The sequence below is a fragment of the Malaclemys terrapin genome, chromosome 4, assembly GCF_027887155.1.
Source record: "Malaclemys terrapin pileata isolate rMalTer1 chromosome 4, rMalTer1.hap1, whole genome shotgun sequence".
In the NCBI taxonomy this organism is placed as follows: domain Eukaryota; kingdom Metazoa; phylum Chordata; order Testudines; family Emydidae; genus Malaclemys; species Malaclemys terrapin.
This window is the reverse complement of record NC_071508.1, coordinates 54,819,515-54,839,116: the sequence shown is the minus strand read 5'-3', so window position 1 is coordinate 54,839,116 and position 19,602 is coordinate 54,819,515. Positions and strand designations below refer to the sequence as shown.

At 42.8% G+C, this 19,602-nt stretch overlaps 1 protein-coding gene across 10 annotated transcripts in view; it reads left to right on the top strand.

Annotated features, from left to right (window-relative positions):
* The window catches only part of DENND2B (DENN domain containing 2B), a 287,171-nt gene that overhangs the window by 135,157 nt on the left and 132,412 nt on the right, over positions 1–19,602 (top strand). The window contains exon 1 of one of the 10 annotated variants that reach the window (XM_054025175.1): positions 14,587–14,668. The exons of the other annotated variants lie outside the window; for them this stretch is intronic. The gene's annotated coding sequence lies outside the window, so the exon portion shown is untranslated. Of the gene's footprint in view, positions 1–14,586; positions 14,669–19,602 lie in introns of those variants that run through there. 10 annotated transcript variants of the gene reach the window in all.

Here is a 19,602-nt window from a genome sequence, read left to right as displayed (position 1 = left end):
ACTTACTTCGTGTCTGTTATGAGATTGAATCTCAACTGGAAGGGGTGGGGCCTTGGACGGAAGGGGCAGGGCCGGGGCCAGACTTCCCCAGTCAGGGAAGTCTTTCAATGTACCCGGTGGCGATTTAAAGGGCCTGGGGCTCCCAACCACTGCTAGTGCTACCCCGGGGTTCTGGCAGCGATTTAAAGGGCCAGCGCCCCAGGGCTTCGGCAGTGATTTAAAGGGCTGGCTGGGGCTCTGGCTGCTGGCGTGGTAGCAGTAGCGTCGTCGTCTGGGAGCCCCGGGCCCTTTAAATCGCCACCGGAGCCCCAGGGCTCCCAGCCGCCACCAGTACGGTCAGCTGTGTACCAGCTCTTACTGGTACGCCATACTGGACCATACCAGCTTACTTTCACCTCTGAAACCAGCCTCCAGTGCTCAGGCTTCTAAGTTATATTGGCTGTAGTAGCCCCATTGGGACTGCTGCATCATGCCCGCTCCTGATATGCCCCTCCCACCCTGACACACTTGCTACCTAGAAAAGAGGGAGCAGGTGGCATCTGTACAGGATCATCAGCTTCCCCTCCCCTTTAAGGCACTTTCCAGCTGCTTTGTGTAGTTGAGGCAGTGCCAAGCAATTGGATCTGGGACTCAGGAATGCACCGAAGTGATCTGACAAGGAAACTCTATCAGGCCAAAAATATTCACCTACTCCGTGGAATACCACTGAGAACCCTTAAGTTATTTTCCATGAGTTTGTGATCCAAAGCCCATGGAAAGCATGTATCTCTTACTTTAAGGCAGGTTAGGGCTTTTACATTTTTGTCCAAGAAACTGAAAGTTGAATTCAGCTGTACCCTTGGACAGATAGTGGTTTAATAAAAATCTGCTGAGAGTAAGCAATATGTCAAGTTATTGAAACCACTATGAGATTTGGCTCTTTTTTTTAGGCACTGAGGTTTAGAAAACAGTATAAATAAGCTTCAGCCAAAATGTTATGGAAATTGAATAACTGACTTGAGATCCATTAGTAAGTATTCTATTTCATTAAAAGCAGAGGCAATATGAACTATGCATCTGACAAGATTTCAGAAGGTTCGTTCCCAGCAATGCACAATTCCTTCAGATTCAGAAAAGTGTAGAAATCTCTGTTATTGCATGAAATAGAAGTTTACATTGGATATGGAACCCCAGAGTTTGCCACTCTGATTTGTAGAGCCCGGTATCCGCACCCCGATTCATGATCCACAAACATGGTCCTCGGATATAAAGTGGATATCCGCATATTTGCAAGGCTCTGCTGATTTGTGCTGTGGATGTTGACAGGGCAGAGTTTATGAAGTTGCCAGAGAATGGAAACATCACAACTCTGTTAGAGATGAGGTTAAATGAAAACACTGATCCAAATGCTGCCTCTGGACTTTGGGAAAGTTTGGATCTGGATCTGAATTCCATAGTTGGGCCTCGTTGCTCTAATGCAGTGTCTCTCAACCTTTCCAGACTACTGTACCCCTTTCAGGAGTCTGATTTGTCTTGCGTACTCCTAAGTTACAACTCACTTAAAAATTAGTTGCTTACAAAATCAGACATAAAAATACAAAATGGCACAGCACATTATCACTGAAAAATTGCTGACTTGCTCATTTTTACCATATAGTTATAAAACAAATCAACTGGAATATAAATATTGTACTTACATGTCAGTGTATAGTATGTAAAGCAGTATAAACAAGTCATCCGTATGAAATTTTTGTTTGTACTGTGCTAGTGCTTTTTATGTAGCCGGTTGTAAAACTAGGCAAATATCTAGATGAACTGATGTACCCCCTGGGAGGCCTCTGCGTATCCCCAGTAGTACACATACCCCTGGTTGAGAACCACAGCTATAATGGGCCTTTGACAGGGTACTGGTTCCCGGTGAATGAGGGGTTAACTCCAGTTCAGCTCCCTTCTGCCCCTGTGCGTGTGCTCAAGGAAAGGTGTGATTGCTTGAGAGGTCTGGTGGGGTGTATGTGTGTGAAATACTCTTGGGAAGGCAGGATTTCTCAGTTGGCTTGTGGTAGAATCCCAAGCTGAGGCATTTTGCTGTTTAGTTTCTGGCTATGGTAACTTATTTCGCATTCTTGTTATAAATACTTATCTCAGGAAGTGACCTAGCTGACTGTAAATCAGGGGTCAGCAACCTTTCAGAAGTGGTGTGCCGAGTCTTCATTTATTCACTCTGATTTAAGGTTTTGTGTGCCAGACATACATTTTAATGTTTTTAGAAAGTCTCTTTCTGTAAGTCTATAATATATAACTAAACTATTGTTGTCGGTAAAGTAAATAAGGTTTTTAAAATATTTAAGAAGCTTCATTTAAAATTAAATTAAAATGCAGAGCCCCCTGGACCGCTGGCCAGGACCCGGGCGTGTGAGTGCCACTGAAAATCCGCTCATGTGCCGCCCTTGGCTTGCGTGCCATAGGTTGCCTCCCCCTGCTGTAAATGAACTTTTTTTGATTTTAGAGCAGGGGTTCTCAAACTGCTTTGTACCGCTGATAACAAAAATTACTACATGACCCCAGGACTGGGGACTGAAGCCTGAGCCTGCTGCCCGGGCTTTAGCTTCTGCCCTGCATGGTGGGACTTTGGCTGGGGCCCGGGGCCGAAGCCTATCTAACGCCAGCCCTGGTAATCCCAATAGCAACCCACTTGTGGGTCCCAACCCACAGTTTGAGATCCACTGGCTTAGACTAGTATTGCACTACAATATTTACTAGGGTTACCATATTTAAGCATTAAAAAAAGAGGACACTCCACGGGTCCTGGCCCTGCCCCTTCCCCCGGCCCCGCCCCTTCCCCACCTGGCCCCGCCCCAACTCCGCCCCCTCCCCTGAGCACCCCACATTCCTCCTCCTCCTCCCCCCTCCCAGCCACGCGAAACAGCTGCCTGAGCGCTACCAGCTTCACAGTTGGCCGGGTAGTCCCCAGACCTCCAGACCCTGCGCCTCCGGCCGGGCGCTTCCCCAGCGCAGCCGGAGCCCGGAGGATACTGCTCTCTCCTCTCCAGTCACACCCCTGCCCTCTCTCCAAACCTCCCGGTGGCCTCGCCCAGTCAAGAGCAACAAGAGTGCAATGCAGGTGGCTGTTAGGGCTGGGGGAAGAAAACTTTTGCTGCAGCAGAAAGGCACTGGGAGCACTTTCGCCCGGCTGCAAACTGCCGAGTGACACCCGATGCGAAGGGCCAGAGACCAGCCAGATCCACCAGCCCAGCCCCGCTTTCTGCACGTTGTCCAAGACCCGGCGCTGCAGCGCCCCCCGGTCTGCATCCCGCCCCCCGCTGTGGTGCTGGGTCTACTCATGCTGCTGTTGTGGCCCGACCAGTGCACCATGGCTTGGTTGTGCGCCGAGTCCCCGGTCAGCGCAAAAGTGCTGCTGCTCAGCTTCAGCTCCTCCAGCCTGAAGCGGGTGGCTTTGCCCTGCGGCTGCTTGGGGGATGCTCTTGCCGCCTCCCTGCCCTGCTGGTCCCGCTCCACCGGGACCCCCCTGGCTCTCCTCCACTCCGCCTGGCTCCTTCTCAGCCGGCTGCCATGGGGCACACGCCCAACCGAGGTCCGCTCTTTGCCTTGTCGGCCCGGCAGGGCGGGCGCAGTCCCCCGGGGGGGAGCTCGGGGCAGGCCTGGGCCAGCGGGGCATGCTGGGGATGTGCTGGGGTCGGGCTGGCTGGTCGGTTTCTCCTGGCTGGGAGCAGCCGGGGAGAGGAACTTCCCCTCCAGGAACCACCTCGCCTCTTCCCCCGCGGCCCGGCCACCCGGGCATAATAATCCCCACTGCGGCTGAGGCGGTTTCCCTGGGGCCAGGCAGGCGCGGCACGTTATCTTGGCTCCACTGGTGCCAAAGGTGCAGAGGAATTGGACAAGCCAGGTCCTGGCGAGCAGAACATACACGATCTCTGCCTTTGCCCACGCCTGGCTTTCCCATGGTCATATGCCACCTCCCAGACCTGCGTCCTGTTGAAAGTTCCGATCCTCCCCGCAACTCCTCTGAAAATGCAGACACACAAACATGTCCCCTGGGGAATGAAGGAACAATCACTCCCCTTCCCAGCCGCTTCAGTAATGCTGGCATTTTCCCAGACATGTTCGGCTTTTTGGCAATTCACCCGGGACAGGGGTTTGATTACCAAAAAGCCGGACATGTCCGGGAAAATCTGGACGTATGGTAACCCTATATTTACTGCATCGAATAGTCGTTTTATTATTGATGATCTTTTGTGCATTATTGTTCCAAAAAGGATAGTGTTAAGGATTGAACTAGTCTGCTATTTTTTCAATAAAATATTAGCTCAGTATGAATTTGGAAATGTTTATTTTGCCTACTATGGAACGTCAGGGAGACTGGAGTAATAATGATGAACAAGATAACGTTAAATAAAAATAAATGGAGATATACCTATCTCATAGAACTGGAAGGGAGTCACAAGTGGTGACCGGCAAAGTGCTTTCACATTACCAGACCAGTGTGTTTCAAACCTGTGCTGGAAGAACTCATTTTCTAGGAAGAAAATCTTGTCTCCATGGTCCTTTCAAATCTTGGCCTTTGCAGTGAGACTGCCACCAAGAGTGCCAGTCATGACCATTTGTAATGTTGTCTTTTATTGTATGGACATCTGTCCATTAGGAGCTAGTCTGAGACCACTAAGTCTTTACAATGAGCCACTGAAAAGCCATCACCAAAGGGGAATGATTTCCATTCACTTCCTATTTTGACCTGGGTTTGAACTAGTGATTTAGAAGGAAAGATTGTCTTTTCTTTTACCATTTCCCTGAGCTATTCAGTTCCCCTTAGAAGAAATTTTCACCTTAGAGTAACAGAAAATTCAAATAGACACAATAAACAAACTTGCTTTTGCGCAAGAAAACATTTTGATGTGATATGCAGCATACCAATTACAGAGCTACATCAGAGCACGGCAAGGACACTAACAATATGTGTATCATCTTGAAATTATGTCATTATTGACTCAAAGCCAAGGACTCATGTTATGCGAAATTCAATATGTAGACTTCAGATATTTCTGGTCCATCCATCTTTTATCTGTTTGGAGCATACACTGTCAGCTTCTTCAAGGTCTCCAACATGACTCACATGTCATTCACTAATGCTGTTCGTATCTTGGCTAACCCATGCACACTGTTTAGCTGTAGAACTACAACTGAAGCTATATCTTGAAATGGGATGTGTCAGTACCACTAACAAAGATAGTAAAGGCAATGGGCACTCAACACTTTGAAGAAGGTGCTGGCACCTTGCAGGATTGAGTTCTGTGCCCAGCACTGATATCTCCTGTTGTTGTAAGAGATACAAGAGTGCTGCCATTGAGAATTTGTTTGTTCGTTTATGTGAGTCCAAATTTGAAGATTTGGGTGAATAAAGTTTGGCTCCTAAATCCACGTGTAGGTTTCTGTAGTAAGTGGTCTGATTGTCAGAAGTGTTGAGAACACTCAAATCCCACTGACGTCAATAAGAGCTGCCGTGCTCAGCCCCACTTTTGAAAATCAGAACCCTTATTTTTTGAGCCTGTCTAGTTTTAGGAGCTGGATTTTAGGCAGCCAGGTTTGAAAATCTTGTCCATAGTGCCCAAATTGTACTATATGCTTTAATAAAGCAAGCCTGAGGAGAGTTTCAGTTAGAATACAGGAATGATTTAGTTAAGTTAATGATGCTCTTTGTACCAATGTTAATAAATTACACTATGTGATCCTTGAGCTATTTAAAAAAATATTTTGGCAGTGAAGTAAAAGCATTATTTAGTAAGGTTAATGTATTAATGGTGCTCTTTAACCAGAATTAATCTCTGAGGGTATAGAAGCTATAGAAAAAACTGGAATCAAGTTAAGAGGCATAATTACTTTTGTGCCCTCCTTCTTTTTAAAAAGGAAATAATGGAAATTGCAAGACATAACAACTTTGCTGATTCCACCCATCCACAAAATTGTGGCTGTATCATGAAAATACTTTTTATGTTGAGCAGTGGACTGGAGCTCATGAGTAAACAGGGTAGTTCCAATTTTGGATTTATATAACAAGCTATTTTATGTCAGACTTTCTAGGCACAACCACGTGCAGCAGCCCTCACAAATGGGCTTTTCCATCTGCTAGGACATTTGGGAACATAATATAGACCTGAGCACTACTGGTCCAAGATGCCTCTTGGGAAAGACCTGCTAGACATTTCTGGGCCTGATCCGCCATGGCACGTGTCAGTATGCCTCAGCTGAAGCCCATATAGTAAGGGCCTAGTGTAATGAAGTGGACGATCAGGCCCTCTATCTCCTAAGGCAGTATAATGGCATTCTAGATCTCAGTTTTTCTCACAACTTAAGGCAGTATCTAGTTTTGTATGAGGGAATAATAAAGCACAGATTGGGATTTATGTTAATAACGCAGTGTTTGAGTGTAAACTGATGGGTCTGTTTTTCTATTTTGATACTGTCATGTGCTTGAAGGTATCAATATATGAAAATGCAAAGTTGATGAAGGCATTAAATCAGCTAAGGAATGCTGTGGTATTTGCTATATGTTGCTACTCCCAGTTTCTTGTCCTATAAATCAGCTAAGTGCCCTGAGAAAGGGGTGAGCCATAAACTGCACCACCCCAGGCATAGCCCCAATAGGCATTGTGACTCAGAGACACCCCTCTGGGGCACGGTTTCTTTTCCTCTTGCTCCAGAGTTGAGAGTAGTAAATCTAGGCTGGACTATACCAGGCTGGCTTAGCTGCTCTAGCCAGAGCAGTTATGGTTCTGCCCATCCCCCATTTCCCACACACACAGTGCGGGGAGTCAGCGGGTGCAATCTGTGCAGAGGTAGAAAGGCTCGTGGGGGTGGGGTTCTTACTCCCCTGCACGGGTGGAATCCAAGCCACAATCTAGCTCCAGGATACCAGTGCAAAACTACTGATATGTTTCTGAGTCAAGAAGTGACTAGAAGTCACATTGAATAAGGTGTTCAGTTTAGGGGCAATGCTTTTTATACAGATACTTTTACAGGCATTGGTTTAACAGCTAAAAAAGCAGCTCATGTAATAATCTTGTCTCTCTCACTGAAATAATGGCATAAGCACTAGGAAAATCGCTCCTGTATCATAATCATCTCTGTTCCACACTGCAGCAATTTCCCAGGCGCTGGCAGATGTCTGGATTATGCAATAGCTGAGCAGGTTTAACCTTTTCTCTGGGCAATTTTGTGGATGTTTCCTTCCTGAAGACAAAATGCATTGACGCTTGTCTACTAATGCTTTACCTGCAGGAAGGCATGTATCTGGAATGTTGTTTGCTTTGCTCATTGATGTAAGGTTAATGTGATGGGAAAGCACAGTACTTACAATATTTAAGTAGTGGGAAAGTGAGGTCATTAGTCAATCCTCTCTTTCTATCACAGCCTGAAGATGCCAGGCTGACTCACCTGCTTTTCTGTATAAAGGTGTTGTGTGCTTTGTATGCACATAGGATCTTTATAGAGGAAGGTAAATACACAGCATTTATTGAGAATACCACAGTTAGCATATGCTTTTTAGACACACACACACACTCTCTCTCTCTCTCCTGCAGTGATGTGTATAGTTACCAGTCCAGAGTCTGGATCAATCTAGTGGCCAGCCAGATTGGTCACAGAGGGGAGCGGGGCTCTATCAGTCGTGATCCGATGCTCCTGGGGTGTGGCAAGACGAACCCAAAGTCCCATAGCCAAGCACCCTGTTCTTATAGGTTTTTTTTCCTCTGTTGAAGCCTATGGATTTTGCTGTGTCAGTTTGTGACCAGTTACTTCTTAATTGGTGTAAACATTACAATACACCTCAAGAGGGTCATCCTGTCCTTTGTTCTGATCCTTTGTTCCGATTTAATCAATTGTCCTTAGGGGTGCCTGCCTTCACCTCAGGGTCGTCAATCTGCCCTTCATTATGGATGCGCGTTGATGATTCTTTGTCCTCACCCACAACTATTTCACATTTGGGGACAATATATACCTTCGAGTCAGTGGCACTGCTATGGGTACCTGCATGGCCCCACAGTATGCCAACATTTTTATGGCTGACTTAGAACAACGCTTCCTTAGCTCTCGTCCCCTAACGCCCCTACTCTACTTGTGCTACATTGATGACATCTTCATCATCTGGACCCATGGAAAAGAAGCCCTTGAGGAATTCCACCATGATTTCAATAATTTCCATCCCACCATCAACCTCAGCCTAGATCAATCCACACAAGCGGTCCATTTCATGGACACTACTGTGCTAATAAGTGATGGTCACATAAATACCACCCTATACCGGAAACTTACTGACCACTACACTTACCTACATGCCTCCAGCTTCCTTCCAGGACACACCACATGATACATTGTCTACAGCCAAGCTCTAAGATATAACCGCATTTGCTCCAATCCCTCAGACAGAGACAAGCACCTACAAGATCTCTATCAAGCATTCTTAAAACTACAATACCCACCTGCTGAAGTGAAAAAACAGATTGACTGACTGACTGACCGAGCCAGACGAGTACCCAGAAGTCACCTCCTACAAGACAGGCCCAACAAAGAAAATAACAGAACACCACTAGCTGTCACCTTCAGCCCCCAACTAAAACCTCTCCAGCACATCATCAAAGATCTACAACCTATCCTGAAAGATGATCCTTCACTCTCACAGATCTTGGGAGACAGACCTGTCCTCGCTTACAGACAACCCCCCAACCTAAAGCAAATACTCACCAGCAACCACACATCACTGAACAAAAACACTGACCCAGGAACCTATCTTTGTAACAAAGCCCGTTGCCAACTCTGTCCACATATCTATTCAAGTGACATTATCATGGGACCTAATCACATCAGCCATACCATCAGGGACTCATTCACCGGCACATCTACCAATGTGATATATGCCATCATGTGCCAGCAATGCCCTCTGCCATGTACATTGGCCAAACTGGACAGTTTCTACGCAAAAGAGTTAATGGACACAAATCTGACATCAGGAATCATAATACTCAAACACCAGTGGGAGAACACTTTAACCTGTCTGGTCATTCTATGACAGACCTGCGGGTGGCTATATTACAACAGAAAAACTTCAAAAACAGACTCCGAGAGACTGCTGAGCTGGAATTGATATGCAAACTAGACACAATCAACTCAGGATTGAATAAGGACTGGGAATGGCTGAGCTATTACAAACATTGAATCTATCTCCCCTTGTAAGTATTATCACACTTCTTATCAAACTGTCTGTACTGGGCTATCTTGATTATCACTTCAAAAGTTTTTTTCACTTACTTAATTGGCCTCTCAGAGTTGGTAAGACAACTCCCACCTGTTCATGCTCTCTGTATGTGTGTGTGTATATTTATCTCCTCAATATATGTTTCACTCTATATGCATCCGAAGAAGTGGGCTGTAGTCCACAAAATTTGTTAGTCTCTAAGGTGCCACAAGTACTCCTGTTCTTTTTGCAGATACAGACTAATACGGCTGCTACTCTGAAACTGATGATTCTTTGATGTCCTTTAAGTCTCTTCATTCCTTCTTTCTTGACTCTGGCTATAACAATGGCCTTCACACCTTATCTTTTCCTGATGCATATATTCCTCATTCACACAAACAGATTGAGAATACAAACAGTAGTATTTTATATCGAGCAAAAAGGCATTGCAAATTAAACCTTGCTAAGTTTTACAATCAATAGCCAAGACAATTTACATTGAGGCCCAGGCCTTCAATGTTCCTCTAATCTACTTAACATAGACACAATAGAGAATCCTGTCTCTTACTTACTAAAACCTTAAAACAAAGAAATGCATATTTAACTAGAGTGCCTATATTGTAATACATATAGGAAACCATAGTAGACATTATAACTTATCCTAAAACAAAAAGGTGACCAGAATCAGTCATAAGGATGGTTCTGGTCTGTCATTCCTTTCTGCTACTCAAAAAGTGTGGCTGACAGGATGAAATTAAATCATACATTAATTCTCATAGTACATTATAAAATCCAGCTCCTACAAAGGGACCTTCCCAGGGAAGCAACTGTTCCTCAGTGGGGAAAGTGGGGCAGTAGGGAGAGCTTAACTGGTGCAGCAACTTTCAGACACAACATAAGAACAAGCTCACTCTCCAGTTCAGAGCATTTGAAATCGCTGTTGCCTTGATTTGCTGCCAGTTTGGAAAACTGATGATGATAAAGGAAAACTAAAAGCGGACAGTGGTAAATTAGGCAGCTGGCAGACACACTGAATCATTTCCAAGCACTTGGTGAAGATAAAAGCATTTTCTTGTGGATGCTTAGCTGCTCACGGAGTTGTCCTCTGTTTCTTTCTAGCCAGTACCTTCAGCCATGTGGAACTTAAGGAATATGTTCAGCCCAGTGATCTTGTCCAATACTGGAGTGTGTTGTCTAGTGGACCCAATACAGCTTTACTTTTCAGAAGTGAATCAGTGATTTTGTTGGCAATGGACAGTAAGGCTGCTTCATGTCACGAAGTTCCAGGAAAGAATTTTAAACTGGTTGCTCCTGCCCTGCAACTTTAAAGAAGCAGACCACATCCATGTCCTGGTAACTTTCAGATAACCTTAACTTTGCCGCTGAATGCACTGGAAGTCAATCTGTCAGATTCAATGGTAGGACTTTCTGTTTGTCTTGTTCCTGTTAATCATTAATGGCAAGTTCCTCCCTTTATACATACAAAAGGGACAGAGATTTGACAGACACAGAGAGAGCATGTTCCATTTGTTGCTTGAGGAGTGAAGTAGTAGGATTCCATAAACACACAGCAGGATGCACTGATCCAAGGGGGGTGAAATCCCTGCTTGTTTTTATTTCTCATCCTTACGAGTTGATTGATTAGAACTTCCAACTAAGTTTTGAACCTGTATGACCAGCTAAGGGCAAAGTGTGTGACAGTGGCATTTAAAATGTGTGACAAAGATGTCAGATGAGGAAGAGAAATAGAATAGAAGGAAAAGAAGCTTGAAATTCTGTAGGACCGATTTATTTAAATAATAGTGTTTTCTATAGCCAGGGCTGTCCCTAGGGAGGGTGCGGGGCCACAAATCAGCCTGTATGGGCCCTTCTTAACATTTTTTTTATACAGGTGAAATCTGGTGTGAGGAGGGGATATCAGTGCTGGGGGGCAAGGGACGATGGAGAGTCACAGGGTGGCACCTGTGCTAGAGGCAAGGGGCCCCTTGTGCTGGGGGTGGAGCCTGGGGTGGAAGGGCAATGGATGGGGTCAGCCTAGCACTGGCAGGTTCAGGTGGCGCTAGGATGCTGGCGGCACGTGAGCAAGAAAAAGAAATACAATGTGGCTTCCCGCTGGTGAGTGTGGGCCCAACCGCCGCTGCTAGTGCCAGGGTCCCCCTAACCTCCCAGGCACCCCAACCCCAACCTCCCTGGGCCGGCCTAGCGCCTCCTGCATGACACACGCACACTGAAGCACAGGGCCTCCCAAAGTGCGGATCCCAGAGTGGTCGCCCCGATTCGCCTTACTGTCTGTAATCAGTTTAATAGTTCAGCCTGCCTGGTGTCCATAATCTACACGAGTATGCAGGAAGATAACACCAGAGCTGAGCTGGTCAGAGGTACAGAGTGAAACAATAATTTTAAAAGTTGACATGCTGCGCATTATGTGCAATACATGGATCTGTGTGGGGCTACAACCTGCCAGAAACCTGTATATAGGCATTTGTGAGCATTGTTCACAGCCTGAGAAAGCAAGGTCTGTTAGCAAAGACTTTTCTCCCGTTCATGCCCACAGCTGACTTCCAGAATTAAATGGGAGTATTTACTCTCTACCAGTGTAGAACCTGCACTCCACTATGCCCCTGGAGATATGATTCAGATCAAAAGGAGTGATGTCACCTATGATACTGTACAGCAGAGAGCTATGCTTTTGACCCATCTGAGCTAAATTCAGCTCTGGTGAAAGCAGGTGCTAATCCACTGCCTTAGAGAGGTGATGTACTCACGTTAGGGCGCCATTTGGCTCACAGTGACTTAGTTCTCTATTCTGGCTAACAGTGCTGGAATGGAAACCCAGCGTTAAATACTCTGCTGCTTCCAAGCTTTTCTGTGCTGCATTGGCTCTGGTGCCCATTTTTTTAAAGGGTTCTAAGAAATTCACATTCTGGGGTAGAAGATAGTCATTGAATGACTAGCAAGAGTTTATGGGTCTGTGTTTAAATATACATCAGTATTGTGATCCAAACTCTGTGACGTTGTGAGAAGTGTAACTTAAAGCCAGAATTTGGCCTTGGATTTGTTGTTCCAAGTATTTATTAGATGAGGTTCCATTTTTAGTCTGGTTAAATCAAACTTGTTGTTGTAGTTTGTTTTGTTTTTAGAGAGCAAAGTTGAACGGTTTGGTGCAATCTTTTCATTGCTCTTCATCCCTACGTTCACTTGCTGGCACAATCTAATTTCTTTCAAATAATCTTCATGTTCTTGGCCTAGTCTGATGCTATCAATGTGTCTTCCTGTATGGGCATGTTCTGAATAAAAGGGTGTGTAATGGAAATATGTTCCCTCTTCTCACTGCGCTAGCGGGCTACATTTTTACGTATTGTATATTGAAACATCAGTCTCATTTATTTTTCCACCTTTTTGTTCTGTGACAATGGGCAGTACAGTGTTTTCTTTCTCCAGATTGTTATAATGTGCAAATTTCCGCAGAAAAATAAAAGACATACTGGCAAGCTCCTTACAAAACCTAATAGGCCAAAAGAAGAGTGTAAAAGTAAACCCACAGCTTTATAAGAAGCCAAAGCATCAGAGGAATGAAGCATTCATAAAGATACCCTCAAATATCCTCCAGCTTCCGGCGTTGGCTTCAGATACCATTACTGCTGGATATGTAGAGATGAGAATTGGCCTTGAAGGCTCATTTCAAAGTGGTGAGTTATGTGCATGTGTTCTCTATACCTATATCCTGTTAACATCTACCTTACAAGCAGGATTTTCAAAAGTGCACAGGATTGGACCGAATTTTCCTCCCACTGACGTCAATGATAAAATTCCTGTTGACTTCAGTGGAAGCAGAGAGAGGCCAACGCTGAGTGCTTTTGAAAATCTATCCTCCCAGCCCATGTTATCCTATAGTCTGCATGGCACTCTATAAAATGGGGCTGCTTATTGCTGCTGCTCTAAAATCCAAAATACTAGTTTCAAATTAGGAGCAGATCCAGCTTCCAGTGAAATCAGTGGAAAGATGCCCATCAATTTCAGGGGGAGCTGGATTTGGCCTTGAGTGTACTATTATGTAAAGGGATTATGATAATGACTGGGCTAGTGAATAATTCAATGAATTTAATGAATGTTGCTTTATTTTTTTTCTATTAATGTTTTGTCTGCAAACAGATTGCAAAAGTCTTTGATTTATTCATTCTTAGCAAATAACTTTTTTTTTTTGGTTAGTGAATTTCATACATTTCTTTAGTGAATAATCAGTCTTGGCCTGCAGATTACTTGTGGTTTGTGAATATTCACTTACTGCATGGCACGTTTCCTTATTTTCTGAAATATGTCACTAAGCACCACAGAATGAAGAGCAAATTTTACAATCAACAGTCCTCCTACTTTAAATTTTACAATCATCCAAATTTATTTTTTTGGTAAAATTCAAAAATTTGGGCAAAACTCACTTTTCATAAATGATCACCTAGTAAAAACTAAGGGACTAATTCTTCTTTGATTTACACTGGCGTAAAGCTATTATATCTCCAATGACTTCTATGGTCTTATGCCTGATTTACCACTTTATAAATCAGAGGAGAATAACACCCCAGAGTACTCAAATATTTGCAGAAAGTATAGGGAAAAAAGGAGTCGCACATGAAGTGGAATAAAAATTCACTCTTAAATTCAAACAAATATTTGCAGACAGTTTCTTCTATTTGTACAGCTCTGGACAATGTTAAATATAAATATGTTAAATATAGCAAAGGGTTACATTTGCCAGTTTTAGCTGGAATTTATTCTGTATTCAACAAGAATTTGATTAAGATCATGGTCGTTAGAGGCAGGACAGGTGTATTCATTCAAGTCTATCCTCTTGTAAGGGCAGGATACAGTCATGAAAGAGATGACCTGTTTTTATTTACTTCTGGGTATTTCTGTTGTACTCAACATAACACCTACAAAAATATATTATATACAGTGTCTGTGGTTTGTTGTATGTAACTGTATAGGTTTTAAATAAATCACAGTTCACAACATAGTACAATACACACATGAACTGTGATTTGTAACCTACAGACTTAGACATATCAGCCCTGTAGCTTGGCTGGGCCACAGCCTTTTGTGTCTGTCTATATAGCCACTTTGTTGGAAGAAGTTGAACAGCTTTTTCTCTGTCTCCTTGCAGCTGGTGTGTGAAGTGGGATTGATTACCATGCAGTGTGTTCCTGACCTTTGAAGAAATAGTAAGTACGCCTGTATTCATAATGTCTTCTCCTCCTCTTCTTCCTCCTCCTCACCTTTTGGAACCTGCACTGTCCAGACACAGTTCTCTAATCAAATGCTTTATTTTTGTTCTGGTTTCAGGTGCTGAGAAAGATCCTACTCTGGGTTTTGTTCTTTTGGTTGTTTATATAAAAGCCCTGTATCCCAGAGGATAATTGCTCTAGTTTCTCCTTTTGAAATACTGTTATCAAGGTCAGCTATGTTCCATTAAAAAACAAAATCAGTTACTATTGCTAGAAAATTGATATTTGGTCATTTCTGGGAGCCAGGGGTGGGGGGAATTGCACTGGATGACTCACTTGAATTATTGGTAGCTCAGAGATGGTCAGTGTGAAACCCACTCTTCTGGCCTACCGAGGGCAAAGGAGTGAAGATAAATGCTTCCAAACCAAGCCAGAGAGGAAAGGCTACTTTGTGTCTTTAGACACATTATTGTAATAAGTAAAGCAATACAATAATAAACAGAAAACTCTATGCCAGGTTTATGTTGTTTCATTTTTAATCATGGGAATGGCTTTATTAAAAGGCTTCTCTCTACATTGTGTAATTCTATTGCGGTCTCATGATATGAAGCACGTTTACTGTAGGCACTGGTTTAGAGTTTTGTTTACACAGAAGAAATCTGCACAAAGTTGACTGCACTGTGACTGATGTTTGCAGAAAGAGTGACATGAAACACAAGGCCAAATGATAATGTGGGAATGGGGCCTCCAAGAGGTCTAGCCACAATAGGGACTAAGTTTAAAAATAGGATTGTGCTCTCTCTCTCCTCCTCCCACAACCACCCAATGCCGTAGGTAACAAATACAGACAGGACCAATGTGTGACATTCAAGTGCATTACGGTCAGACTGAGTTGGTTCACAAACATTACATTCAGACAGGGCTGGTGTTTGAGGCGGAAATGTACTGAAATCCAACAGGGCTGGATTTTTCATGCTCTTTTGTACTGGAATTCATTTTTTGCCCACGTAATGCAGGGACCCCAGAAATGGCACAAATATTTACAGTGCTAGTCTCTTGTGAAATTTTCTCAGCTGATGTGTGACACAAGCAATTGAAATGTGTGACAGGTGACTAAAATGTAGAACACCCACGTTTCATTGCATGTTGCGGCCCAATTAAAAGATGGTTAATGGTTTTTAACTGTGAAATGTGTTTTAAGGATGTTTTCTCGCTATGTGAATTAACTAAACCAGTTTATAAAAAGAAAACTGGAAAACAAATTAATTCATGCAGAACCACCACAGAAAGATACCTCATATGAATCATCAGCAGTGTTTGAACTATCAACCCTCAGATCTTCAACACAGACATCTGCCACATGATCTAAAGAAAGAACTGTTATCCTCTATGTAGATCAGCCACTAAAGGGGACTTGACACACACTCTACCAATGCATTACCCAATTATTTGCTGGACAGCAGTAGAGTGTTGGGAATTAGGATTCCTTGGCACTATTCCTGTCTCTGGAAGGAGTGTGTGGTCTAGTAGTTAAAGTAGCAGTTACAGCTAGGCTAGCCAAGCAATAGATTCGGCACACTTATTTTGAAAGGCAGCATGCTTGAGTGGGTGAGACTTGGAACTGCCATATTAGAGAGTGGGGCAAAATACTGGCTCCGCTGAAATCAATGAAACACCTGTCACTGACTTCTGTGGAGCCAAGATTTCACCCCTGGGCTCTAGTACCAGTTCTACCTGACATGTCTATGCATTAGCTATGAAGCCTCAACATTTTTAGGCTTTTTAACACTAAGTGTGTTCTTGTTGAACCAAACAGCATAATCATAAGGGTTTCTATTATGTACCACTCTTAATGTGTTCAAGGGCTTTTTCAAAAGACCATGCACATTGTACATTTTTACAGTTCTTGGTATCAGCAACAAGTTAGTTACAATCATTAGCAATAACATTAACAGTTCTATCACGTGTACATTTACAAGTATCAGGGGGTAGCCGTGTTAGTCTGTATCTACAAAAACAACAAGGAGTCTGGTGGCACCTTAAAGACTAACAGATTTATTTGGGCATAAGCTTTCGTGAGTAAAAACCTGCATCCGAAGAAGTGAGGTTTTTACTCACGAAAGCTTATGCCCAAATAAATCTGTTAGTCTTTAAGGTGCCACCAGACTCCTTGTTGTTTGTGTACATTTACAGTTATTTTTGTCATGCCAAGCCTATGGTTTAGACAAATCATTCTTTAGATCAGCTTGTTTAATATCCCTTTTGAATCTTTGTAGCTTTTTCTTGACCTCAGGGTTTTCCTTGACATAGGCTTTTAGTTTAACCACTTCCTTGGAGTTTTGGTATTTTAGGGTTAACCCATGGCTTTTATTTGCAAGGTTTTAATCCTTCCCTTCCTCCCTGTCCAGTAAGGTCAAAATCTGAACTCTTTTTTGCAACAGAATCCATTGGCTGGCTGGGTGCGTCCTCTTTACTAATGGCTATGGGCAAGTCTTTCTCCCCCCAGTCAGTCAGGTAATTTGCATCAACACAGACCCTAGCTTGTTTACTAGTTTTCAAATCCTCAACCTTTACCAATTCCAAGGCTGGACTCTGTCTTAAAGAGATACCATCCATTTTCACTAGCATGTTAGACTCAAGGTTCTTTTGCCAACCTCTTAACTAAACTAAACATTATTAAAAAGCAAAAGAGAAAGAATATGGTTAAAAGATCAATATACATACAGACATGAGTTCAATTCATTGAGGTTCAGATTCATAGCAGAGATGCAAAAAGAACAGGAGTACTTGTGGCATCTTAGAGACTAACAAATTTATTTGAGCATAAGCTTTTGTGGGCTAAAACCCACTTCATCGGATGCATGCAGTGGAAAATACAGTAGGAAGATATATGTACACAGAGAACATGAAAAAATGGGTGTTGCCATAGCAACTGTAGAATTCAGTCCATAGCTCACAGTCCAATGTCCAAATCTCATATTCAGGGCGTACCAGCGTAACTGGGACCTCAGTCTTGTGACTCAAACTTTCCCCTGATGAAGCCTAAGCAGAATCAGGACCCAAGGATCTTTTATACAATTTCATGTCTTTTGACAAGTTTGGATTTCCTCTGGGAACAAAAGGTCATTAGGATGACTTTGAAGGACGTCCATCACCAGTATTTAGCTATACGAATTAACATAAGGCCGTTTGCTTTTTCTTCCACCATTCACAGTACATTTCAAAGCAAGATGAATACTGAGATATCCCGTGTTTACAATTCATTTAAATGCCAGGATCTTCTTTTGACCTCGGAATGATCAGAATACCGCATAGACAGGGACTATTGATTACATTGTGGATCCTACTCATACATACGTAAATACACAAAAACACAAACATGATCTCCCCACCTGTCTTTTGAGGGTTATTTATTTTGCAGGATGTTTAACCCTTTCTAGCCATGCGTCACAGCCCCCCTTTTAAATTTGATTCATATAAATGCAGAAGATTTGCTTGCTCTGATTTTAATTGGCGCTGCAAAGCTCTAGCAGGATTCATCCCAAAGAGTTCATTTCCTTAAGACCCTGGGGCAAATAAACAATCCCACAGGAAAGTTGCCAATACTGTGAAAAGATGAAACCTGAGAGCAACCGTGCACAGTAGGGCTCTGAACAAACCTGTTTTAGCCATGCTTCTTACAGAAACAACTTCCAAAGAACCATGAGTCTTAAGAAAAAGTTGATAGCTTGTGGGTTCTGCCTCATTTAAAGAAAACTTTCACCCATTTGCAGTGTTCAACCCACCTATAAAATTAAGAGTTAGTAGGAAAGAAAGACAAAACCAAGGAAACTAGATGAAGGATTTGACTCAGGTACTTTATTCAAAGCAGTTTCAAGAATGGTGTCCTTAAAGATAAGAAGTGGAGGCACAGCTGTAAGAAAATACATTGTATGGACCAACATTATTCAGAATAAACCTTAAGGAAAAGAGAAGGGACATAAAGCAACTAGGAAGTGGTGTTATAGTTTTAATGTTGAATAACAGATTTATGTAGAAAAAACACTAATCAATACATTGTTCTTTAGGAAAAATGGGGAATTACTATGTTTTTGACATTTCAAATAGCTGTGATTTTTTTTCATATTGGGAGCTCATCTTCTAAACACTGTAATGGAAAGCATCAGTTTGGTCCATCAAAATATTCTGAGCCTGATTATTTGTTGTCCTGTACCTTGTGTAGTCATTTACACCAGTGCAAAGTGGATGAAAATTTTTGATTTCCGTAGTGTTTTGAAATTCATCTTGCATTGATCAGAAAGACTATACAAGGTACAGGCCCTGCAATTCCACATAATTTCAGAATTCTCCGTTCCCTATTTCCTCACCTTAGAAATTACTTGGTAAAATGTATTCAGAGTATGTCTAGCTAGAGCAAAACGGAGTGCTCTTGATTTTCATTCTTTGATTTACCATTCACAAAATAGTACAAAATCGGTCATCTTTTATGTACAGAGTTTGATTTGCTTTTCTTGTATAGTCATTGCACATTGTCAGACCCTGGATCTTTACTTTAGGAAGTCAACTTGATTAAAGCTCGCAAGATTTGATTCACCAGCTCCCATCTTCTTGCAAATTTTTACAATTGTAGAGCCTGATACCGTGGAGTAATTCCTGCAATGCATTGATGTGAGTGGAGAATCAAGGCACAGAATGATTGCAGTCAGCTGAGTTCTTATGGGTTTTCCTCTACAAAAATTATTATAAGGATTCAGCAAATGTATCTGAAGGGCTTTGCATCAACGGGAATTCATCATGGAGTTTTAACAGGGCTTGATCCCACAGTCCTTACATGCACACAGCTCTAAGTGAAGGAGTTGGAACTTCTTTCAATGCCAAATAGAATTTAGCAGAATCCATTTAGCTTATGAGCTGGTTATGCTGTTTCAAAGCCTTAGTTAGTAGCCTGTTTATTTTGTTGATAGTTATGATAAGATTTAGGTTTTTACTTCAGCGGAGACTAACAAAATTTTCAGGAGAGTTTTGATTTCAGGAGCACATACTGAGAATGGCCTTTGATTTTTTTTTTTTTTTTTTTTTTTTAAGCACTGCACCCTCACCCACTCCAATCAGTTAGCTCTTTTTTGCCTCTCCGTCTATAACTGCTGGGATTTTTTTCACCAA